The sequence below is a fragment of the Ciconia boyciana genome, chromosome 5 (assembly GCF_034638445.1).
Source record: "Ciconia boyciana chromosome 5, ASM3463844v1, whole genome shotgun sequence".
NCBI lineage: Eukaryota > Metazoa > Chordata > Aves > Ciconiiformes > Ciconiidae > Ciconia > Ciconia boyciana.
Window position 1 is genome coordinate 13,643,967 of NC_132938.1, and position 26,835 is coordinate 13,670,801.

A 26,835-nucleotide genomic window follows, 5' to 3' on the forward strand; every position below is an offset into this window, starting at 1 on the left:
ATGCTGGTTAGGTCACAAGATGCTGAGGCATAAAGGTCTATCCTAAACACCGGACATTTTCACTTCTCTCTTCTCCTCCTCCTTCTCGCATGCAAGCGGGGTAAGATTCACTGATTCGCATTTATTTGTGAAGTAGAGAGTCTGGTCTCTTCATACATCATGTACCAATTTAACTATGTTATCTGAGCTGTGAGAATTTTTACAACCCATTTAATTGTACTATTTAAATTGATGCATGCTTATACTGGTACGAAGGTGTTTTACACTGCCACTGGTTTTCCTTCTGCTAAGGAAAAATAAGATATTCTGATACAACTCCTCCTAAATGGGAGAGGTACAGCTTTAACAGTAGCAATACAGTTAGGTCAGCACAACTTTCTATTGTAAACAAGGCCTATATTGTGGGGCTAAGGCTAGATTACTCAGTTTTTCAAAAGGTCTGCCTACAGAATATGCACAACCAGTGTAACTAGTTGTCTTTTAATAAATACTAATAATATGTGTCTAATTACGACAGTTCATCTTGGCATTTCCTGCCTGCCTCTCACGGAATGACTAAGCGCTTCTCGTCTCACCACCGAGCCAATTACTGACTACAGGCTGTTATTAGGGGCAGTCCTATGTAATTTTCACAATTACAATATATGTCATTTCATAGTTGTGGACTGCCAACAAGTGAGCACTGTCCATCTAGAAGAAAAATATTGCCTGCAATCGCTTTCAAGGGCTGAGGGAGGCAAATGTTTACTCACAGGCACAGCTTTTCTGACCGTGAATAGTCCCCCTGATTTCGAAGGGATTAAGCCTGGTAGTAAGTATTTGCAGAATCAATGCCTTAATCAGCATGCTTAAATGTTTAATTTTGCTCTCTCCAAACATGTTTGCAGGATGCTAAAGTAGTCTTATGATTTTACACATGCAGGTTAGCTCCTCTTTTGGAATTGCATTTCAATTTTAAAAAAGCTCAGGCAAGCAAAACCCGCTGTTACACTTACTCCAAGGTGTGTGTTACGATGGATGTAGTGGTCAGAATGACACACAGACAAATACTTCAGTAGAAATGTGCAAATAATCAAATGACCAAGTTCCTAAACCTTGTTAAATAGTGGGATCTAGAAACTGTGGGTTAGATTTATTGCTAGAATGAACAGACACTGTTCACTGACGTCAAAGGCTAAGGTAAAATTGAAAAAATCTAGTAGAAAACAGGGCTTTTACGGAAAGAAAATTGGCATTGATGTCTTTTTTGCCTTCTTTTCCATCTCCTTCTCTTAACAGGCAGGCAGCTCCTACTCTCTGTTTTTGCCCTGTGGTCTCGCTGTCATCTTTTCCTGTCTACACCCTTTTCATACTTCCGTGCAGCACTAGATCCAAGAAATTAGTTTTGCCTGCTACTACCAAATCTGTGGGGTTTTTGGAGTGCTCCTCTCTGCCAAAAATCAATTACAGAACTTTGGCTCTTCTTGTTTCCCTCTAACACTTAATCCTTTATAGATCACTAAGGAGTTTAGCCATGGAGGTGCTCACTTTCTCTCTTGTAAGAGGAAATGCCCTTGAAGGTGTCTTGGGCCCTTTCCAAGGAGCTCTGGGAAGATAAATAGCATGTCTGTGCTGTCCACATTGATCTGCTGCAAATTTTGCACCTACTTCTTACCTTCCCTCATCCACAAAGCCTGCCTGTCACTGTGCGCTTGCAAATTCAGACTGGCACCTGATAGCTGGCTCTGCAGATGAGAAATTCAGATGTAGGTGATAGCTGGGTCCATATCTGAGCTCCACCTCTTTGTAAGCATGGGTGATGCTTCTGCACTCCAAAAAGATCTTGAGACCTCCATGCTGAAGATGTACTTTGTGTACAGCATCTGAATTATGAATGCAGTTTTATATTTTGGCAGTGTGATTAAAAACAGAATCACTTTGTAGAGAACTGGTTTTCTAGAAAATGTTGCAAAGAAGGTAAAGTTATCCTACAGCAGTTGTATATTGCATGAACTTAATTACATCTTTGTCTATAAACTGTAATAATTAAAATCTAATCCACAGTACAATCATACATGTTGCCATTGCTTTCAGTAATGTATGCACATAAGTAAGACTACAGGGAGAAGCTGTAAGTGTATATGATGAAGTTAATGAAGCCTTTGATAATACTTCACTTGGTATTTTCATAGTTGAGGTACATTTATGTACTGATAAGCATAATCTAATGTTAATAAATTACCATTAATAATTAAAAAATTGGAACTGCTTATTGGCAGCAGTTCAGTAGAAAAATATTTGAAAATTATAGAATAAAAAAAAAGCACATACGAGTCAACAATGTCATACTGCTGCACAAAAGTAAACATCCTATGAGGATGTCTTAGGAGGAGTGTTGCGTATAAATAAAACCAAGCAATCCTTCCACACTACCTAGTTTTTTGAAGGTCTGAACTGAAAAATTACTCACGTTCTTTTTTGTAGATCAGTGAGAGCAAGAGTCCAAGGAAAAGCAATAAGATTGATTAATTCCCTTCCCTGACTGTTCAGGACCAGAACCACTGAGATGCTGCAGAGAAATTCACTGTGCACATTTTTGGATCTACATCGTGTGCGTAAGTGTTGCACGTTCATAAATTAAGCAGGGAGTAGGATATTATTGACCTGGATGCCACTGAAAGCATTTACACTCGGTGAAAAATAAAATGACCTCCCAGTTAACAAAGCAGCATATAACTTGCATAAACTGGGGCTGAAAATTTAAGGGTCTGCATAACAAGAGCATCTCTTAAAAAGAGATTATTTGTGGCAATATTGAAATAGTAAGGCATCTCTCTCCTGACCAAGATTGTCAGAAGCAGCAGCATGCAACAAAAGATTAGACTAGGAGCCAACAGACTGAGTTCAAATCCTTCTGTTCTTGATCTGCTCAGCAGTTGTGGGAAGGTCAGTGTATCTCTCTGTTCCCCTTCCCACTGTACTTCTTGGTTTCTCCTTTACGTGTGTTGACCTTTTTGCTACCTTTGACTTTTATCTCTTTGGAGCCAGACCATCTTTTCCAGTGTTTCCATAAAGTTTAGTACAATGCGTGTCTGGATCTTTGTGAGAGACTTTCGGTGCTACCGCAAGAGTAATTTAGAAGGGAGGAAATGAAATTAATTTCTTTCTTAGGCAGAGAAATGATCCCAAATATACGTTAACATCTGAGACTTGCATTTTAACAAATGGCTCTTTGGTTCTGTGGCATCTACTTCAGCGTGCCATTCACTTCACAGTAAGTATCTGGGGACTGAAGCTATACATATGCTGCAGACAACTTTCCTTTGGCTGCAGACTACAGAAAGCTAGACTGGCATTAACAGCTGCCTGAAGCACAGGTTACAGTAAAGTATATCATGTTCATATCATCATTACATACCTTGGATTCCACTGTAAGCCTGAAGTCTGGGGGTGAGGAGAGCTCTTCAGACCATAAATACATTAGCTTGGCATGATGAACTATGCAGCTCTGTCCTTCAGCTAAGAGAAAAAGAATACTTTTATTCCACAGACATATTCTTGAGACTGCTGAAGAGCAAATCAAGACAGGATTTTCTCGCTTATTACAGAAAACGTGGAGATATTTCTGTCTGTCACAGACATTGCTGATATTCTTAATGCACCTATATATCTGAGGCAAGGTTAAGTGTAAATCTTCATTCATAATCAAACTTAGATAATTCATGAGTGTGCTTACAGCTAAGTGTGCAATAAAAGACTTCATTATTATTCATTATGCAGTTTGTAGAGTGTTGGCAATTTTCTTAAAGGGAATAGGAGAGAGACTGTGGAAACAAGTAAGAGATAATTATTAGAAACGTAGGGAAAAGAGAATTGCGGCTTTTATGATGCTTGAAGACTGCAGAGAAGAAATGGACCAAAGGGACAGAGAATCAAGGATGAGGAAAAAAGAGGCATGCTGCTTTTACAAGGAGAGGACTTTGCAGAAAAAGAAATGTTTCACTTTCCTTAATACTGAATCCTTCATAAGGCCAAAAGGAACATGAGGCAAAAAATAAACCCAGGGGTAGAAATCCATCTGTCTGAGAATGGATCCAAGAGAATCTTTTTTTCATCAAAGTTCAATATGTAGTTGGGAGATAAAGATTTTTTTAAAGAATACATATTTGAAACTAATTGTATCCACAACTACCAGGAGTAAGTTCAGCATAAACAGAAATGCTTCATTGCCTTCCCTAATACGGGAAAAAGAGCATGACGCGACGTCTCTGATTGAAAACAAGTTCTCTTTTTTCTCTCATTTGCTGTCAAAGTTTAACAAACTTATTTGCATTCATATCTCCCAAATTTTCTGATAGCTTTGTCACTTGCAGCCAAACCTTTCTGCCATGAAACACAGCATTGTCAGCTCATCCAAACAAGCTCTGAGCTGCACCATTTACTGTACAAAAATTGAGATTAAATAAACAAATTCTGAATATAGAGCATTACGGTGTTTGTTTGTACTTGGAATATCATGGGTTTTGAATCTTACTGGAGAAATTGCCCCGCAAAGCAATTTCTGACCCTTGATTCAGCATGCTGCTTCTGCATCGTTCCCAATCCCTGTTAATCCTGGGCATAAAAACCACCCGAGGCTACTGTGAGCTGCTGCAGAGCACTACACTCTGGGTCAAAGGGACAGCCCTTTTCACCTTTCTTTATTGCCCTCTATCAGACAAATAACTTATAGATGTTAAAAACATTCGGAGTTAATAGAAGAGATGCTACTACCACGTGCAAAGTGTTTTGCAGCAAATGGCACGGGGCTGTGCAGGTTTAACCTGTGTATTGGCTCATCAGCGTGCAGTTCCAGCAAGGCTAAGGACATGAGGCCCCTCTAGCAGGGCTTGCAAAAGCTAATCCACAAAATGTTTCTGCTAATTGCTTAATGTACTTGAACATGTGGAAATTAGAAAGTAGCTCAACTTTTTAATCTAATTGCTAAATTGAGCTTTGTGTACTTCCACTGAAAGTAGCAGAGGGGACCATCCGCCTGAGCAACGTAGTTGTTGGACTGTTATACGGGCTGAACAGGCAATTTAAAAATAGGTATTTATTTAGTGTATTTCTCTAATAGAGTATATTTAGTGTATTTCATTTCTTTAATTCTCATTCTGTATTTCTCTCATATATATATATATTTGTACATGTTTCAATAATGTTTTAGTATGAGCATCTTGAGCGTATTTTTATACAAATGCAGGAGCATTCATATTCATGGATTTGAATGTTTGAAAATAGGGAATACTAATGGAATTTCTTTCTGTAAATACAAGTCATTTACAGAAAGTTCCTCTGTAAATGTTATCAGTTTGTGCTACTGTAACTATTACTATCAAATTAAGCATGTGCATTGCGGTAGCTCCTGAAGGCACTAGTCATAAATCAGGTCTGTACTGCAAGAATATCAGTGGCTCTGGAAAAATGTGTTCTGCTGGGGGACGGGGGAGGACGCCAGAGATAGCTGCTTGCTCTTTCTGGTCGATTAGATGTCCAGACCCCCACTAGTACAGCTGGCCTTGTCATATGCAACGTGCCAGCGCCAAACATGGCTGAGCATGGAGAGCTGTTCTTAACTCATGAAGTATGGTCCTAGTCCTGCAAGGGATCTGCGAGCGCAAGCTTTCTGATCTGTACAAGAGTAGATGAGTAACGCCTAAGTCATCTAGTAGTAGACACGGAGCTGGATTAAACATCTAGGTGCCATGTGCAATTTTTTGATCTGTTGACGAATCTCTAAAATTTGAGCAGGAATTAAAGCATTAAAAATGGAAACCCTTTTATAAGCAAAAAAGAAGGCATCAACATAGTATGAAATAGAGCTTTGAAAGTGACTGTGCCACGTTGCTACCCGGAGCCCTGCCAAGGTAGCTGGTGGGGCTCAGGCTCAACGATCAGCCCGAGCACAGATGAAACTACACAGTGAAGCCTCACGCACTTTTGTCGTGAGTTATCGCTATGCTGCGGCATTACAACTGCAGACAAAAATAGCCACCCTACAGTAAGTATAAGGTGAGTGAAGCAACGCAGTTACTGATGTAATGTTGGAAGTGCCAGCAGTGCCCGAGGTTTTCCTTTTGGTTTCTCTGTGCAGAATCTGGGTCTGAGAGATCCGGACGTTGAATTCTGAAGCTCCCCCTGTGATATTCACGTACGTCCCTAAACTGGAGATTTGCACAAATGGAAACAAGTGTCTCTGCTTCACTGATCATTCTGTGGGAAAACATGTCTGATAAAAAAGTTTACTACCTTTTTTCCCTCAATTCCCTCTGTTTTTACCAGATTCTGCAAAAGCAAATCTCCAAACACTATACTCCCTTGAAAACACTCTTTTTTCATACTCAGACCTGAAATTTTTCCTCATAATCAGTTTCCTGTTTAAATATCCTATGAAGAATTAAATATCTTAAAAGTTGAAGCTGAGAAAGTCAATCTCCGAAACACTGACAGTTTTCGCAGCTGTTTTCGCAGCGTGAGCCTGCGTCCTTTCCGTGTTTACGAAAACGCACTTTATCCTGTTTTATTATGACTGAACTCCTGCAGATTGTCCGCTTCAGAGAAATATTGCCCCGTGACCTGGCAGGAGTCCCCATCGGCGATAACCCTGTCCCTGCCGAGGGCCCCGGCTAATCGCACCTCCCCACCCTGCCAGCCTTCCCCCCGCCTTCCCCAAGCCTCCTACAAAACCCGCCCTGCGCAACCATGACATCTGTATTTGCAATTTAACGGAGTTATTCTTAACAGCAGCTCATTTTCAATATCTCCTTACAGTTTTGCTCCAGTAAGAAGGTTGTTGCAGCTTTCCGTGGTTACTTTGTGTTAACTCAGAACTGTTCCTGTAAATATGTAAACTGAAAATACTCGGTTACAAACTCCCGTCTATGCAAAGCTGTGACCGGATTTGCAAAAATGTGTGGAAAAAAGATGAAAATTTTCAAGATGCCTTTAATGCTGCTCAAAATGAATCATCTATACATAAAAATTAAGAAAACTTAAAAAAGGCACATTAACATATATATAAAGAACAAGTGCATAACAATGATATAAAAACTAAGTCTCTACCCAGATCTAGAATATAATTACAGGCTCAGTTTTCTGAGAGATGAAAGAGGCAATTTTTCAGAAATGTGGTTCTGTCTATCCCTCCAAGATACTGAATAAAACAATTTTTTTTTGGTCCAGCTACATTGTTCCTACTAATCAGGAAAATTCCTTTTTTTTCATAATGTCTTTAGTAATACAATTGCTTCTTGGAGAATTATGGCAATAACAAGATATTTCAACCTCGATGACTAGGTAATACTAAAATATGGATATGGTACGGTAATTCAGATTATTGTAGGTATAATGAGCATTTTTTTCCTGACTTTTAAAAATTTTAACTCTTTTTTGGCTAAGGTTCTGTCTTTACGGTAAAGGCCTACTAAATTTTTTGCTACCACTGCCTTGAGCCTTGTGACTATGAGCCCAGTGTAAGGGAATTTATTTTGAAAGTGAATCTGAAGACAGTCACGTCATTTAAACTGTTTTCTTGAAGACTTTATGTACATCTTTTAAGTGTTAGTTTCCTCCCTCAAGAGCAAATGAGGGAGACAGACAGGATTTTATTCTTCAAATAAATGTAAGCAGTTCTCAGGGCTTGTCACTGAACTTACATTTTCCAGTGGATTTTCAGTCTTCTAGGTGCCTGTTCTAGCTGTCCCCTCTTCCTGTGAACTAGTAGTATGGTGATCACTAGTATTTTAATTTGATTCTTGTATTTTATGCTGCAATTTGATTTACTTCTGTGATATCAAACAATGTGTCAGTCCAGGTTTTGCATAAAGCAGCAATCAGCCACTCTCAGGTTGGCATTAAATGGCTGTGCGGGCTGGATTCCTGAAACCACCTGAGAAGCGTGCTGGTGCCTAGATATTTAAAACGTATTTATGTATAGCTCTGCTGAGTGTGACAAGGCTTATAGGAACTAAATGACTAAGCGGTGTTTCAGAAGTGGCATAGATGCTGCCAGGTCTCAAGATGTAGTGTGACAGCATGCAAAGATACCCAAATGAGAGGCAAACAAGGTCATAACTAGAAAAGAAGCCAGCTCTGGAACTGAATTAACCCACCAGCCTACCCTGGCTAATTGGCCCTGCTGAGAGTGAGTATGCTCATTAATCTGGGTGCAGCATCATCCTCATACCGACTTCAAGACCAAAGCTACTATTTTTGACAGGCAGATCGCTGTGATATGTAGACGTAGTAATTTGCACAGAGGCTCCTGACGCGGCACGGCACAGCAGGAGGGAACGGCGCCGCAGGTCCCTGTTGGCTTTGGGTGACATTGAGGCTCCTCAATGCCCACATTGCCTCAAACAGCAGAGGCACGCCTCGGTGGCGAGGTACGCCGGCCCCCGCAGGGGCCAAGACCTATTGCTGGCAGATCCTGAGCTGATAAACTCCACCAAGACTGCTCGGCTTGGCTCCAGCCCTGACTGCAGGAGATCCAGGCAGGAGCAGGAGAGATGTGGGGCAAGGCGTCGGTGATGTGGGTGGCAGACGTCGGGGAGAGGCTCAGGGCCAGGAGGCAGCAGGAAGACGCAGGGGAGGGAGTGAAGACAGAGAGGAGATAGTGATGGAGCCTGTGTTTAAAAAGTGAAATTTTTGGAGGCCTTTTGGAGCAATGAACATCCGTCAGTTAACCTCCAGGAGTGCCTGGTGGACTCACTGCAGGGACTAACGGGCTTCGTCTTCTCTGTTCATCAAAAGCCTAATCAAAACCAAGATTAGGTTCTTTTGAAAATCCATCCATGCTGCACTGGGATGGGGTTTTCTGCTCAGCACAAAAATATGCTTTGATAATTCATCTAATCAGACGGAGAAAGGCAGAAGGCAGTGAAAGCTGGGAGATAAAAGGGAAAGGCGAATCTGCTCCGGGGTAGGACTAATCTGACAGTCCATCAGTCCATCTTTAAGCTGGGAGGAAAGGCTGTAATCTTAAGGCTATCCTGGTAGGGTACCCAAAGAAAGTGTCACACAGCTGGGGGCTGATTGTCACCTTGCCTTGCAGCTCTGCCTCTCCATTGCATGCTTTTTAAAATAAAGTATTCCTTCTAAACCGCATCCTAATACATCAGTAAACAGTGTTGGAAACTTTCCAACATAATTTTATCCTGTTTTGTAAGCATATAGTAACCATCCAGCTACTATTAACACATATTAGTTTGGGGCTGCTTAGACTAAGGCAACTTTGTACTTCTTAATAGAGAACTTTTGAACTTAATATCCTTTTATTAATGGTATCAGGATAGAATTTGCATTACTTTTGGATATTAACTAAGTTCTTCACTCCTCTGAAGTCTATCTCTCTCTTGAATTTCACTGTGATGGTTGTAGGCTAACCTTTAAATCTGGGTTGCATCTGTGACCAAGACGATCCTCTGATGTACAATTCAGGTGACAACAGACTTGTTAGAAAGAATAAAAGTTGTTAGTGTCGCTCCAGCACGGCCTCTTGCTCTCATGGAAAATTGGGTTGTTAACTGTAAATTAGGTTATTCCAATCTCTCTGTATTCCTACAGTACCTGGTTTTATGCCATTTGGTTTTGCTTACTACTTCATCAGTTTCTTGCTTTGGGGTGTTTCTTTTTTTGGGTTGCATGCACGTGCACATTGCATGCAGAAGGAGCAATGGTAGTGACTATTCTGCAGAAAAGATGCTGGTATGTGTTGGTGAGACAAATAGCGAGATGTTTGTTAGAAGAAATGGAGTCAGTACATGTCTACAGCTAAATCTGCTCGAGCTGAAGTGCACGTATACAGTATAAAGGCAACACTTTCACTCTGGCCTTTGTATTCAAAGAATTGTCTGGACAGTAGGCACATGGCAAGAGTCAAACCACAGTGGAAACCTTGATGCTGGTCAGCTATCTATTCTTGTTAGCTTCTTGGAGTACAGGTGTTTTTTTCAGCTTAAAATGATGATATTAATATAGATTCCTTGGCTTCATATTTCAACCAGCAAGAGAGCAATATATTTACCTTGAAAGAAGAAAAGATATTGGTTGTGAAAAATACTTACTGGAGAATCCTGGAAGAAGAAAGCTCTTTTACTTCTTGTTCTGTTATTAAAAATAATGAAGCACAGGCTCCCTTCCCTGCTCTGTCACAAAAAAAATGGGTTCAGTTCTGATTTGAAGAGACTAGATTTAGGCAGAACTTTCTCAGCTAATAGGTCCAGGTACCAGCAAAGGAATTTCATGAGGCTTGAATGATTTTAGAATTGAATGGGTAATTTATATTGCATGTGCATGACTTATTCGCACTTCTGTTTAGCTCTGACATATTAAATAAACTTTTTTGGAAAGTATGATTAATGGAAGAGACATCAGACATCAGGCTTTTAAAAAGTCCTCCTGCAATGGAGCTACACCACAACTGTTTCCCCAAAATGGAAACTCAAGCTTTTCAACCAAAAGGAATCAAGTGTTAGATGTCTCAAAGATAGTCTGCTTTCACAGCTTTGCAAAACTTAGGTGGGAGGACAGACGAAAATGAGCACCCCTTGCAGAAAGCCAGATTACACTGTGAAAGCAAACGTGCAAGTGAGTACCAGGGAACTCACGCGAGGGAGGAGAGAGCTGCAGGAAATGCTTCAGTCACTGCCTGCACCTTATTACACACATAATAATCCAACCCAGCACACAAAGGCTTCTGAAATCAGCCTTCACCTGTTCTGTCATTCAAAAAGTATTGACTTGTAAGACATGCCTTGATTCTTGCTCACAGGCCGATGAAGCTGAAGCATCGGCTGGAGCACAGGCGTGTTACTCAGCCGTGTTCTGCATGCACACGTCGAGTACCTGCTCTGCGAGGCAGGCACGAGCGCTTACAGGCTGCTCGGGGACTGGCAGCCTGCTGTGCAAACACAGCACGTCTCCTGCATTTTCAGCCCCGTCTCCCCCTCCTTCATCATATTTTTCCCTGGGGTTGCAGCACTACCAGTGTCACTTAAGCCCAAATATTTGCTAGCTACAGAAAAATTATTTTAGAGCTCCAGGTGACACTGTAAGCAAACCGATGAGTTTCCTTCCAAAGTGGCTGGCCAGCAGTTTGCTGTTGAGAGAGAAAATGCCAGGCAGCGACTCCTCTTTTTAATCTGCTGTGCAGTTTCAAGAACTGAAGACTCCACTTTCTGTCCTCCACCGAAGAGATTCCTCCACAGCTCCCCGTCTCCCTCTTCCCTCCAGCAGCAGGAGCCGTCACTCTGCTCACCAGGTGCTCTGCCCCTTCCCTGCTGCCTTCAGCCCGAGGGACGAGCTTGGGTTTTGTCTCTGGCCCCCAGATATGAGCATACAGGGGATGTGACGCACTTCCAGCACTTTTCAGACAATGTTAAAAGATGGTGACTAGGACTCTGGTGAATTAACCGTAACCTGTGAGGAGTCAGCAGTTCAGGTGCAGTTACCTGGCCACGGGCACCTTGAGTTCTAGATTATATTGTGCAAGCTTGTCCCAGATATTACTTTGCCAATATGAAGGATGATCTGTATTTCTTCATCAGGGTGCCCTTCGACACACACACAGTGCTGCTAATTCAGACTATCATCTCAATGACTGTGATTGGCCCTGGAGCTGCTTTAAGAAGCTTCTCAGCCCTTGTGCAAGTTGTAGTCTTGTCCCTTTGACTTCTTTATTTCTACAGCCTGCTTCCAGGGAGATAAATATCAGTGAGGGCGACCACAGGAGATGTACAGAGCCCTCTTCCCTCCCCTTGAAGAGGGAGCTTCTTGGTTAAGAAGAAGATACAGCAGAAATCCCATAGGACAGGGGACCCGGGAAGTCATCTCCTCCATGGCCCCATTACCCATCGAGTGCAATGGTCTTGCTAATCTGTGCGCCTCCATTTCTCTACCCCTGCAAAACCTGAAAAAGCAAGCGTATGTGTGTGTTTCAGGGCAGAGAGATGCCAATGTGAAAAACCCCAGAAGCTTTAGATGGGAGAAGAGGTGGGCAAATTAATTACTGAACTGGAGGGGAAAAGGAAACCCAGAAGAGCAGGAGCTGATTCACACATAAATCAGCAGAGTCCACTATCACCCAGCCAGATTACTGAATTATCCATCCCGAACCTGGTCAGTTTCCAAATTCTACATTGCAGATTCAGTTTACCTAATTAAACGTGTTTCATAGGCTTTGCTTCCCTGCACGCCTCCCCAGAGTTATTTTGCAAAAAATGTAGGAAAAAGAGGCAGCTACCATTCACACCACGAATCCTGATTCTGCTGTACTTGGGAGTGCTGTATAACCACCGGCCGATAATTAGTTAATAGATGCCTTTATTAAGTAGAATAGCCAAGATTATATTCAAGACAAGGTATTTGTCATCTGTGTTTGAGACTTGGCTGCAGATGTCATGTAAGCCTGCAGTTATTTCTGGTTACTCCTTTCAGGGAACAGCTCCATGTCCTCTAAAGCCAGGCAGAAGCCCCGAAAGACCGGGTATACCTGGAAATTGTCTTAGCTTCTTTCTCATACACGCACCCCTCAACAGAAGATATTATCTGAATAGCTTGAGTCAAAATGGCTTTAAGAACAGGTCACAACAGCCTGTACAGATTCTGTAGGGGTCTTTTAGCATGAGTAAATGCTCTCACCTGCCTTGGGCTGTGCTCAGAAGCGTGTTAGAGTGGGAGCTCATGCACTATGGGGAATGCAGGAAATTTTTGACGTGACCGAGTGACAGTCCTTTTCCCAGAGTAGGGAGGGCTTTGGCAGACCTCTGTCCTGCATTAGCCAGCTGAGTCTGTGAGATGTATAATGGCTTGCTCCTTACAGTATCTTCAGCCCGTGGACGTCTCTTGAACATCTCCTGTGCCTCCACCAGCAGCAACCTGCACAAAGCTCCTCTTTTGCACTTCTGCATTGCCCCTTCACAGGCCCTCCAGAAATCGGGCTGGTACAGTGTCTTCTGAGGAAAGAAATATTCCACAGTTATGTCCTGCCAGGGGAAGAAGTACGGTCTTTAAATATAAAAGCAGATTTATTACATGAGAAAAATGCAGGGTGCATTTTGTCAGTATGTTTTTAATACTTTCTGATTTGGAGGGAAAATATTCTATTACAGCAGCAGTTGCCAAGTCAACCGCTGCGTCCCAGCCATCCCCGCGGAGCGGGCAGTGTGTCACCTGAATGTGGGCACAGAGGCTGAGGGGAATGATAGCTTTTTTTAATCAGATATCACCAGTTTTAATATAGCCCAGGTTTTCAGCAGTTATTTACAGGCTGTTTTATGACCCCTGTGACATTACTCTGGATTTACTCCAGTTTTTAGTAGACAAGAGCTCACATGTTTCACTATTTTGTTATTCTCAACCAAAAGGTCTGAAAAGGCACTGAGGGTGGACTCCCAGATTACTGCGGCACAGCCTGTGCAAACCAGTGATGGGAGAAGCCTGGTCGTCCCTTCCTCATTGCCATGGAAAGAAGTCCCGGTCAGTTGGTCACTGTATCCACTCTCAGGTTTCAAGATGTATTCACCAGGATTTCTGGTACAACCACAACCAGGTGAAGTGCTTAAGGACTTTTTAAAGCCCTATGCCCTAGTAGAAGAGCTTGGCTGGTATTCCTATTACCAGTTAATCTTTGAGTTGCAATTTATAACAGTAGGCGCAGGCATTTGCTGTTGTTTTACTGTCTGCCTTCTTATTTATGACCTTGTCCTCATACTCAGCACTACAAATTATCTCTAACTCTTCTATTTATCAGCCTGAAACAGTCTTAAAGATTTCTGTTCTACTTTCTGCTACCACAACCTGGCTCTGCAAGAAGAAACCTCTTCCATTCCCGGGTGACTACAGGGTGTGAGTCCTGGGCCCTCCTGGCAGCTCCCCAGGTATCCAGCTTTAGGAGTTTTTCACCTTAGTATCCTTGCTTTGTTATTTCTTAACATATGCATAGTAGGTGCATCGTTGCCTCACCACTGCTTCTGTGCTCATGTGTCTGCTGGCAGCAGCTGACCTGGAGCAGGTGAACTTGGCCCAGAGGAATGAGACACTGCAGTCCCTTTCCTCTGAGCTGGGAGCATGGAGTGACAAGGACGGTATGTCCTACTAAGCACTCATCAGCCACCGTAGTTGTGCTACCCCTCTTCTTGTGTTTGACGGGATATCATCAGCAGCAACAACGATGATGTGTTTTTAAGGTGTCTGTCACTTGACTGTGGCTGAATTGAGGACAGAAACGCAGTGTGATCAGTGTCACTTATGGCTCTTGTTAGGATACTACTGTCATGCTACCAGTAAGCCATTCCCCTACCCTCCTGAAGCTTCAGTTTACTAAGACCAGCATATATAAGCACGAGTATATAATTCTTCCCCCTCTTATATAGAGGGGAAGAATTAAATTACTTCTCCTTTTGCTTTGAAAAAAAAAACCAGACTGTTTTCTTAAACTCAATAACAAAAAAAGCACTAAGAATGAGGAACATCAAGTCCGGTCTCCTCAGCTTCTCTGAAAATCTCTTATGCATGAAGCAGGAGAATAAACTGAGAATTTGTTTTTATCCAACTTCTTTTAGCACTTAAATTTGCACAGTATATATTGGTCTGTAGTGAATGTGCTTGCTTATTACTGGGTATCTCCTTTCCCCCCACATATTATAGAAAGCAATACTATAAGCAGTAAAAGCATAGCACAACTTAGTCCTATCTGCTACTGGAGAAAAAGAGTTATCCTTGCCCCTAGAGTACAAGCTTTATCCTGGGGCTGGGATAAGTGGGCTTGAGAGAGCCCTGTGAGAGGAGGAGAAAGATACAGAAAACAGCTCTTGGGCTGTATCAGTATCAGAACTGCTAGTACCCAAGTTTGTTTAATATTCTATTCTTTTTTTTTATAGCAAGCACAGATTTTTTTAAAATTCACACAAATAGGGGGATTGTAGATAGTGGGCTCCATGTGGGAAAATAATCAGCTATTGCTCAAAGTAGGCATGATTATGCGCTATTCCAGCAGGTACCTGTTTGGAAAAAAAAAGTGTGTGCAAGTGCATATACCCCAAAAGCATGAGTGTAGAGTCTGGGAATTAGGGCAAGAAGAGAAGGAGATCACGGATGGCTGGCCTTTCTGGCTGTAACAGTCACTTTAAGTCCCAGTTTCTCATTAATTGACAAAAGGGAGGAGAGCTTGAGGAAGAAGTTGAAATATCCCATGAAGGTGTTGAGGGGCGTAGCATCCAAACAAATCCTCTGTTCTGTAGTGGTGGGGGCAGCTTCTGGTTTGGGCTGGGAAAGAAACAGTGGGTTGGCCCATGGGATGGCTGAGCAGAGAGTGCGGCTGCTGAACAGGGAAGAGACTCTTCCCCTTTCTGATTAATTTTAACATTCTGCTGTGAATATTAGAAAGTACATTTGCAACAGATGTTTCATGGGGAGAAACCTCTTTAATCCCTTCCTTCAGCCTAAATAGCTTTACAAAATCCTCCCCAGGGCTTTGATAACCCAGTAAAAATAACAGCTGAGCTACAGATGAACACTAATCTTGCTGTATGAGTTCGATCACAAAATGGACGGCCAGTAATTTCTCACATGTAAGGGGGTTTTGCTTAGATATGGCATAAGTTGCACTTTAAAATCTCCTGGTACGAATTAGGAAATTATAAGATTGACTATGTGCTTGGGTCATCAAACATCAATCACACAGCAAGATGAATATAGGATCTACCAGGGTAAAGTATTTCAGGGCTGGCATAAGACTGAGTTAATGTGATTTAACAAGCAAAATATTACTCCATAAGAATAGAAAAAAACTACGTCTGCATCTCAAATTATATATTCATACTGGGATCTATTTTGAATGAATGTCTCAAATCACTGGAAGCAAGAAGGTCAGGGTTAGACCAGCACTGAGCAGTTCAGAAAATCCCAGCCCTGAAAACTGTTAAAAGACATGTAAGCAACTAGAGACGTATAATGAGAGATAGTATTAACATTTTTTACTTATCTTGCCATACTGCCTGGAGGCCTAGGTCAGGAATTTGAACCTCCTTTGGGCTGGGCAATATGCATAAATTAGGGCAGACCTCTTTAAATTAATACAAAATACTGTGTTAAGAGACTGCTACATATTAAGAAATATGGGTTCTTTGTGCCTCCACCTATGCCTCTGCCGTTCAGAACTAGTAACACCTTAAACAGAGATTTTTTAGATGCAAAATCATCAGCAGCACAAGGTCTGCCAAGAACCAGGTACAGATTAAACCACTGGCTTTAGGCTCCGCAGCTTCTGGAGTCACACAGCTACACCAGCATCTAAATTGTTTCTAAACTTAGATTATTTTTAAAAAGGAAGTTCAGCTTTGCCCTTTATTGCATTGAGCTTTGCTGCTCTATGTAGGTCAGTGGCCAGCCTGTTGGAGCAGATAGTCCTTGGTCTTGCAGAAGCCGATCTGGAAAGAAAACGAAGGCTCAAGACTTTGTTGGAGGGATCTTGTTAAGTGGAGCCAAAACCTGTTGGCACACCTATTAATTATAATTTTAATTCCTGGGCTTTTAGAAGGCCAAAGTCAGATATGTGTCTTCTAACACTACCTGTCTTTTGCAGAATTTCTCACTTATCTTGAGGCCCTACTCTGTACGTCCTGAAGGGTTTGCTTTCGGGATTTTCCAGGGTGGACTGGGAAGACAGAGTCCGATCCTGTCTGGCACGTCAGGCTAGAGCTGATTGCAGGTCACCAAGGCCACCGCCTTCTGTCCTTCGGCTACTGGCTGTGCATAGCACTTCTTAACCTGTGGCCTATGAAAATGAATACATTTGTTTTTATTTACACAACAATAAAGGGGTTTGATCCTTCTTGCACAGAAAGTATAACTGTTGTCTTGGTTTAATGCCCTGAAAGGTGGTCCTCCCCATCACCATCTCATCCCCACACTCTCTAGAGGAGTCCTTTTTTTTTCCCTCATCATCTTCTGCTGTCTTCCTGGGTGCTGCACTGATTCCTAGCCCAGCTGCAGACTGTTCCTGGGGCAGAGGCAGATAAGCCCTGGATGACATGTAGGAGAGCGTGGAGGGGAGAAAAGGAGTAGACAGATGATGACAAGATAGATGATGACAGATGATGACAAGGGTGAGGCAGAATCTCTTTGGGGAAGGAGCAGGGCATAGGGCATGGGCGATTCAGATATCTGGGGGACAAAAACAAAGCTAAAATGATTTTTCTAAGTACTGCAGTGCTTCTCAGAAGGTCAGGGACATCACTACAATGTAGACATACTCTGTAGATGATTTAAAAATTGCGGCATCCATTGCAATAGGGTATTGTAGACTGAGGCACTATCGCCAGCGAAGGAGCACATGAGAAAGGATCTAAAAGAAAAGTGGACGTGGTCTCTGCATCTTACCTCGAGGCGATGCAGCAAAAAAGTATTTCCTTATCATTCACAATTTCAGCTATAAATTTAGCCATAGGAATCTATTTTCTTTCTTTTATGCTGCTTGCCCCACTGTCTTGATCTTTTCTTTTCCTCTGTAAGCTCAATCTGTTGTTCTCACTTGAAATCCAGAGCTGATGGCTTGTTTGTTTTCATTGTCAAGTATTGCTTTCTGTTTCATTGCGGTTATCCTTCACTTGTACTTTGAAACAAAGGCACTGTGTAAATAGAGGACAAATGATATCCTATAACAAAGCATCTAAGGCTCTTTTGTGTGTTATCATGAATCGTCTTCTATCACCCCATATTGTTGACCGGTTGTGAAATGTAGTACTCTTTGCTATCAACTGGAATTGGGGACCCAGCACTTTTTCCAAATCGCTTTGATGGCTTTTTCCAAGCAAGAATCTTAATCTTCACATCTTTCTGCCAAGGTCCACGTCTTGTTTGATGACCATATATCAGCATTCCTCTAGTCTGGCAGGAGGAGGTCCCCAAGTGTAGCTAACATTTGATGCCATTTGAAGAGGTTGTGTGGTTATAGCGTGACACTTACCAGGTCTGTGTGTTCTCAATTTCTTCTTATATTCTTTTTTAGCTGTGTTTCAGTACAATGTACATTTTCAGAGATCAAAATAAAAATTTCAAGGGGAGGTGCGTATTTATTGCAAAAGATCTAGACACATTAGCCCTCCCCAGGCAGTACAAAACACAATTTTCTGGTTTATTTTTAGAATGCTATATGAAGCCCAGGTCTTTTAAAAAAATTGTAAAAGAAATACAGTAATAGGCACCACAGGACAGTAAATATACTAATAATTGATTTATATTTATTTGAAGATGATTCTTTTAAAGAACAGGTAGATTTTAAAAATGGCAGAGGTGACACCACCAGTTACAGAGCCCAGCAGCTAGTAGCCACTGCTAAACCCTTTGGTTTAAAGATGACCTCCTTGAGTTACAGAGAAGTCTGTGGACAGGACAGCATGCAGCACTGCTGGGTCTTGGTCCAGGCATGGGCCCAGTTCATAGCAGGCTCTGGACATCATCTCACAAGGCAGCAGCCTTCCAGCATGTCTTGTACTGCTCTGTATGAGATGGCTCTGCCTGCACCGATTCCTTCTACAGAAAGCGTTTCCAAGCATATGTATCGGGTGTTTTCATCTCTGAGAGGCAAAGTACTAAAGTGGCCAAAATTACGCTTTACAATAGTAGAAACCTATGTAAAGCTACCTCCTCTTCCTATCATCTTGTCCAGACTCTCAAGACCTCATCTGTGAGGTGGATGGCGGGGGTGATACTTGTCTCCCCTTCCCGTTCAGGGGTTAGCAGCCTCGCTCAGTATTTTCTGAAGCACAGTTATCACTACCTGCATGCTGCTGTCAGCAACCACGTTCCTGATACCCCAGAAAGCTGATCCAGAGGTCGCCTGGATCTCTCTAACAAGCCTTCCCCCAGCTTTCCTAAGTGCACGAAACACTCCTATGGAGGAGAACTTAATCCAAAAGTGAGATTGCAGGAGGAGACCCAAATGGACCCTGGGCTTGCTTGGTGTATGGCAGCACCACACTCATTATCCCAAAAGAATTATTAAACAGATATTTAAAGCTGTTGAACTGTCTCTTGAAGAGCCATCCTTTCCTAATCTAAGGTATCAGGAAAATAAAAGTATTTGTCCTTCTACTTTCAGTAGTGCTGAGCTCTGCAGAGGACAGGCTGCCACAGAGAGATCTTTAGCTCATGCTTCTGTAGACAAAATTGCACAGAAAGAAAGTTAACATTTCTTCATTTTTATTGCTGTGAAACTGGGAGCAGTGCAAAACCAAACCTAAAGCATAGCTTTGTTTTATCTGAACCCTGCTGCAAACCAGTCCATTAATAAAGTAATTGGGCATAGCCCGAGCAAATTGGAAGCAAACATTGCTTATATTCAGCTCCTAATGTGCTCATTCTCTGAGGGCTGAAGGACTGAGCTGCCATGCAGCGGTGCGAGACTTGCTAGAAAGGACTACGTTGTGCTGGCTGAACTGCGAGCCAAAATAGCAGCCTCCTCTATCAAGAGGAGGACAGTTCTTTTGCTTGATTTTTGGGGACTTAGCAGGAGAGAAATGCTTTGGTTTGTTATTTACAAAACAAGCCACAGAGCGGCTTTCTGCTGAAAGGCTCCTTCATATTCAGACAGGAAGAAAACAGGAAGGAAAAGAAGGAGGAAAATGTGGACAGCAGGGAAAAACAAGGATACAGCTCAAAATCAGCTGGGGGAAAGTGTCCTTTCCTGCGGGTCTGCCTCACCCCACTACACTGCCTTGGCTTTAGCCTGCCCTTTGTTGTCTTCCCTGCCTCTCCAGCTCGCGGAGTTGAGACGATGTGCCTGCAGAGTCTGTTAGCAAGGGCAGGCTGGCAGCGAGGATCTGCTGCTGCCTCGTGACGTGAGAAAGCTGACAGAGTCTTCCTATCGAGAGACCGGTAGGGCAGTAGCTGGGTTTGCAGGAATTGCACTTGTCCCTGCCAAAATCCTTCTGCCTCTGAGATGATGGCTGGGAATGATACCAGCCTACGGTGTGTGGCTTTCAGTAAGGTGGCACGTGGCTGGGCACCCAGCTCCCTGTTCAGACCATGTATTCTGCAGCAGCAAAATCAAGCAGTTAGCTCTGGAAGATGTTTTCCAGCACCCTAAAACTGCAACTCTGGGCTTTCCCTTTGTCCCAGCCCTGGCCCCAGGCTGAGCCCCAAGCAAGGCACGTGTCTTTGCCTCTGACTACAGAGCCCTCAGAGGGCAAACCTAGCATCATCCCTGATTTACTTGAGATCTGTTATTTACTGTAGATCCTTCCCAGCTCCCCTACAGCTGCAGCTCTGTGCTTTCTCTTTCTCCCAGCTGTTTCATTTGGGAAGTCAGTGGTAGGGAAGAAGAGGTTATTTTTGTCATGGGAGATTGAATATTCATTTCAGACAGACCTCTTAGTACCTGCAGAAAGAGCAGCAGAGGGCACAGGGTCTTTGGCCTTTTACTTGTTCTGCAGGTTTTACTGTTCAGCCTTTTAAACCTATTAACTTACACTGATGGATATGAAATCTCATGGAGAGTATGGGGGCACTGAGCTAGCTGAGGTCAGCACAGGTGAGGAAGTTAATTCAGAAACACAAAATTGACTTTTGTGATGTATCGGTGGCTTCCAGAACTTCTTCATCCAAAACTACTTGGTGAAAGTGTCGCAGACTTAAATTACAGAGTAGGGTTTGGGAATGAGGCGGAAGAAGGGAGCTATAATCACTATAACAAGGATTTAGAAGCACTAAGGGAAAACAAATATTTGAACATTAAAATGCTTCCAAAGCAAACCCACAATCCTGGGATTTCAAGCCTTCATTTTAGGTAGCAAGGCTAAAACTGTGGCAGTGACCTGCTGGTTGGTTCAGTCTCTCTGTGCTTGTACTTGCATCCTGGAGGGGAAGTTCCCGGCTCTCGCAGCACTTCTCTGCTCAGCTTTCTTACCCATTTCTTTTCAGGAACCTTTTGTTCTTTCTGAACGCAATAGTCAATAGCTACCTAATACTTTAGAGACCTACTTCTGCCTGTCATAAAACAAAAGAAAATGTTATTGGCAATTGCATCTAAATAGAAAGCTATAAAATCATAAGGAAAAAACATCAGTACTTTTATTTGGATATAATGGAAAGGTTTACTACACAAAATCAAACCTATTTATAGAATATTCTGGTGCCTAGTCCTGCAGCGTAATATGGTGTATGCACCTATTGATCACCTGCTGGAGAGTAGCAGAGCTGTGCCCTTAGGAAATGAAGTTTTCTCTCCCTTCAGACCATAAGCAGCTTCCAGAATGGTGCTGTGACCCAGAGGTTTTCAGGTTGGTACAGGAGTAAAAAAAAAATTATTGACTAGGAAGGAAAAATAAAGGAATGAGGCTGGAGAAGAAAATGTCCTGAAAAAGCTGTACAAAAGCATAGTCAATTAGCTGCTGGAATGACTAATTTCCAGGTGGGTGGATCTGAGCAGACTGCAGAAACCTGTGTTAAGCCCCAAGGCTCTGCTCCTAGCACCTGGGAAAGGTATCTCAGAAAGGGACCCAAAAGCGAGGGTCCGTCTGTCGGGGAGCTGCACGCGCGCAGGCAGCAGGTGATGTCCCAGAGGACACCGGGAAAGCTCCGGACCTCACCTGGGCTGCAGCCATGAACCCTCTTTAGCAAAACAGAGATCTCGATCCTTCCTTCCAGGTATCTGAGCAGGAGTCAGCTTTTTTTTCATTTAAGAGCTTCGCTGAGCACTGCTGAGTGGTTAGGGTGGGGGAGACTTTCACTGTGCTGGTGGTGGGCTGAGCACGACCTGCCATCTTACAGGGCAGGAGGAGGAGGAGGAGGAGATGCTCCCTCTCCTCCTCTGCTGAGACCTTTTCAGCCTGTTGCAGAGAACATGGCCCAAGAGAGAGGACCAGAGCAGTGACCACAGCTCTACCATTTCATGGCTTGGGAACTCACCTGGCAAAGAGTATCTTTTCGGTTATGCCGGCTGTGTATTTTGTATTAAATAGTTATTGACTAAAATACAAAATCTGCCCTTATAGCGTAGCTGGGACACAAACACCTGCACTGCCACCTATATACTCCATCTACCAGGCTACAGAGATGTGCTACTTCTCATGCGCCCTTTTTCAGGCTTCCTCGGCCTCACTGGTCTCTGACGCGATGGAGGGAGCAGGCGGCAGGTACCCTGGGCCTCCTGCTGCCCTGGCTCCTGCTATGTAGTGCGCTCAGCTGGCATGCCTGGGTTTCAGCCAAGGAAAGGTTTGAACGCAATTTCCCAGCTCCTACAGGCGCGTTTCACAGTGTGACTGTGGCATAAAAGATAGGTAACATCTCCTCCTCCTCCTCCTCCTCTACCCACCTCTTATAAGGAAACTAGCAGCTAAAATGTATTTTGTAAAGAGCTTGATCTTGGCACTGTAGGTCAAGTGTTGAAGGTGCACATTGCTAGCGTGGGATGCTCGGAGGGCTTGGGGAGAGAAATGTCCAGTTTCCAGCCCCAAACTGGATTTACTGGGGAGATAAACACTATGCTTGACTGGGTGAATTATTTTTTTGCATGAGCCCCAGTGAACTTGAAGGTAAAATAATGAGGAACCTTCCCAAGTAAAACCACAAAGTAAGTGACCACAAGTGACTTCTTGTAAGGGTTAGGTAACATTATGCCTCTTTTCTCCTGTATATACGCTCAGAAATAAGATTTCAATATGTCATTTTAAAAACTGAAGAGCCTTGACAGTACCCCACCAAATTTCAAAATGGCAACTATAAATACTGGAGTATCTTAATCTATAGAAGGTATCTACTGTTAATACAAATTTGTATTTTTTCTGTATAGGACAACAAAAATACCTATTGGCTGGTTTGCCTCTTAGCTGACTTTCTGACCTCTGCCTTTATTCCTTGCCTAATTTGAAGCTCATCACAGATGATGATTTCCCATATTGTCATTTGCTGGTAATATCTTTTCCCATATCTTTTATTTTCTGTTAACCAAACTAAGTCAAACATGTGCTGTCCACAACTGTTAGCTCATATTTGCTGAGCTGCTCTTTATGGTGTCTTTTCCTTTCTCTTACAGCTGCCTATACTGTTTCTTAAATTATCTCATCCTACATAATACATTTAAGCCTAAGAGCTGAGACTAAATGGTAGGTATAAAACCAGGTCTAGCATCTCTGCAGCTTGAACCTTGAATGACAAAAGTTTACCCAGGGAAGGAAATACACAGTATATTCTGGGTAACCTGTGGGTTCATAGTGAAAATTAATAATACTGGGGAAGAAAATTAATGGATTGAAAGATATTGAAGTGATTCTGCTCAAATGCTTTTAGGTTAAATAATATATTCTGAAAAGTCACTTTTGTTTTATGGTAAGGTGGGAGCTATATGTTAATTTCTTTTATTCCTGGATCCTTTTCTCTCTGAGGTGTCATCAGTTGAATTTTCAGTACTACATTGAAATGAATATTCATCACTGAGTTACAGCTTTTGAAAGATCTGCAGGGAAAAATAAAAAAAACCCACAACCCTTTTCTTCCCCTTCTTTCTGCATCTCTGAACATGCACGGCTCCCTCTGGTTAGCAAAGCAGCACACAGCACCCGTGTGCTCCTGGGCACGGTCTTTGGGCTCTCCACGTGTCCCCACAGGTACCGGTGGGACCAGGTGGCCTAACGAGAGTTAAACACAAGAGTAAGAGCTTGCAAGATTGGGGCCTGCAGGAACAATGAGAAAAATAATATCTCACTCCTTTCGTAGCACGCTTGAGCTGGTGGCAAGAGGGATAGCTCAGGTACACCTTCACGGGATCGAGGGTGCTTGAGCTCATCGCAGTTGGTTGGTACCCATTTTGGGAGGTGGAGCGGTTACAAAGCAGCTTCGTGCTGCTGTGAGCAGAACTGCCGATAAGCAGAGTAAAACAAGTCTTCAAATGCCCTACGAGCACAGATAAAACCTGCACAAAATCAGGAAAATGGGCAAAATGGCATTAGAGAGTGAGTGAAATTGCATGGGTGTCGGACACTGAGGGCAGGAAGTTTAGGAAATAAGAGTGAAATATGAGGTAAATTGCAGTATTGCTTACGATGATATACAGCTCTCGCTGCTGAACAGTGTGGTTTAAAAATCTGATAGATAAAATAAGGTGAATCTCTTGGCTGACAAGACAGGAGCTTTTCACCGATATACTTTTTAAAAGAAGTGCTTTAAAAGCAATCTCAATGGCGTGTAGAACAATACTACAATAAATTGCGCAAGGGATTTGCAATTTACAAACAAGAGGAAACAACTTTCACGAGGGTGAAATGGGGATGCTGCAGCTAAACCCTACCGAAAGCCCAAGAGATGGAGCCTCTGCTTGGCTCTCGGCTCCTGCTGCTTCCACTGCAATCGGTGAAATGCTCTCGATGGGACATACAGTGTTTGTTTAGAGAGAAAATTGCCATGATGTTAAGAACACTTCTGATTTTTTTTTAATCTTAACACAAATTCTTAACACAGTAATGGTACATGGAATTTTGGGCTCAGTGGGTAATAAAAAGGCTGCATTTAGTGCCACACAGTGGTAAAAAAAAAAATTTCAGTGAGGATGGATATTATGAAGCAATGCAGAGGAAACCTTTCAGATGCTAATGCTAAACTTGGAAAAGGAAAAATACATTTCAAAAAAATTAGGATACACCAATGAAGTGGTGACAGGTATCACCTAAATTTCCTCACCCGAGGGTGGTTTATACCACTAGCTAGCTAGATATGCAATATATGAAATTTACCTCTGTAATTTATAACCAACATCCTTTGCAATAAGGAGAGTGCTTTGCTCATTTATAGCCTTGACAAAATAGTGAGGGATGTGATACTGGAATCTGCCAGCCCTTGCAGGTGATGAGCTGCACAGCAGTCATCGGGCAGGGACATATGGGCTTAGAGCTGTAAAGGTATCTATCTCAAACAACTGAAATATGGAGTAGTCTCTGAAAAAAAGGCTAATTTGGGATTCCTGTATTGGGAAGACTTTTGCGCATTTTCATAATTAGTAGTTTTCTTGCTCAGGTAGTGCAGAGAAATATTAGTGTTGCCAATAAAGCAAGTAACGTTACTTCTGCAAGTGTAATATGTGTGGTGCAATTCATTTCCGGCCATCCAGGAACTCGGCAACCCTCTATGTGTTGTTCTGCATGATTTTGTGTCACAGTGTCATGTCACAAGGATTTGGGGACAGAAAGCAGAGCCCTGCTCAAAGTGGTCTGTTGCATGAGCTCAGTCTGTAGCAGCTGGAACGGTGACACCCCATTGCTGTCCCTTTCGGCAGGGGACAGGCACACTCACACACGCAGGCGGACACACATCCACAGGCTTTCTGTTTCTCGAGCAGTCTCTTGCTCACAGATACCAGTTTATGAAGTCTGTTAGAGAATGAGGAATAACTGATCATTAGTTTTTGTTGTATGTCTACACTAAACTGGGAATCTGTTCTCAGCAAGGCGCCAGGGAGAAGGCATGAATGTGGGCAGTGCTCGCTAGTTTTTGGTTGCATATTAAGTATGGTCTCTGTCTGATTTAACCGTGACCACAGGCTAACAACACCCATTGCAGCGCCGTTTGCAGCTGCACCAGCAAGCTGCTTCCACTCGTAGCAGTCGTGGCTCTAACGCTTCTGGGGTAGGGGGACCCCTGTGCGGGTATCTGTGCCAGGGACGGTGCTGGTGTGTACACCAGCCACACATAGCATGAGGGGGACGGGACACTCTGAGGTCTTACTGGGGTTAGACAGCTCTGGGAGGGACAGAGCAACGATCACCAAGGGAAGCCCGGCCCCTGGATCGTGGTTGCTTGATCTGACCCAACAGCGGCGGGGCAGAGAAGAGCAGAGCCTTTCCTGAAGCAGCCAGCAGTCACAGCCATTAAAAGGTGTTGGGACACTGTGCCCTTGGTATTAGGAATAAAGTTTTAAGTGGTATTTAGTCAGTACAGCCAAACCAAGGAACAAAATACAGCTGGATGAAAGGACAGCTGTAACGCTTAACACAGGCTGAAATAATCAAATAGGCCCCAAAAGATGAAAATTAATCTTGAAAAAGCATACTTAAACATATGTATGCTTATACACGGTTATGAATGGGTCAAACCTGTGGCTTAAATTTAGATTTGGGAAACACAGCGAATCTAAGTTCTTGGTCCAGGTCCAGGTATGCGACTTGACCAGTTAGGTCATTGTACCAGGCTTCAACAGGAAGAGGAAAATGTTTCTGCAGTTAGAGCAGTGCTTCGCAGCTACAGAGCTCTTGTTCCTACATTTGCTGGGCAGCGTGGTCTCCAGCCGGAGCTGGAACGCTGCGCAAAAGCATTGTGCAGCTGCACAGGGAGTTGCAGTGCCTCTACCTGCACAGCACATTTGCACGTGCAGGACAGGGAGTGACTTGACTCTTGGCATAAGATGGGAATAGCACCAAGCAGGACTGTTCTGAAGATAAAGGAACTAAAATCGCTTTATTTTTGCAGTTTACACTGGGATGCTAACCTGCAAAGTGCTCCAAAATACCACTTGGTTCAGTCTTGCTCCAGCTGCAGAGTCACAGCTGATGTCTGTTGCCTGCTCCACTGAAAGCAAACCCTTCTACTTCTCTGCATGGGTGTTTTTCAGGTAAAGAAGCAAGAGCTGCTGTCATTAGTCTTGTTTTGTGCAGAAATATTATGGCATGCTATTTGGGGGGGGTATTTAAATTTACTTAAAATAAAATTGTTATAGTGTGCAACCCTACCTACATTGCCAATGGTATAGTAATATTATATTGGTACAAAAGCCTCATCATGTTATAGAAGTAAATCCATCTGAGCTGGGTGAGGTGGTTCACCAGCACA

The 26,835-nt window shown here is 43.0% G+C and overlaps 1 long non-coding RNA gene across 2 annotated transcripts; it reads left to right on the forward strand.

The window, feature by feature from the left end:
* The first annotated feature begins 651 nt into the window (after positions 1–651).
* Positions 652–26,611, forward strand: LOC140652432 (uncharacterized). Of its 2 annotated transcripts, none has more exons than XR_012042786.1 (3): positions 652–811; positions 2,464–2,594; positions 26,476–26,611. It is a non-coding gene; the product is annotated as an uncharacterized lncRNA (long non-coding RNA). The 2 variants fall into 2 exon arrangements; XR_012042787.1 differs by lacking the exon at positions 26,476–26,611 and adding an exon at positions 3,151–3,408.
* Positions 26,612–26,835: the final 224 nt, after the last annotated feature.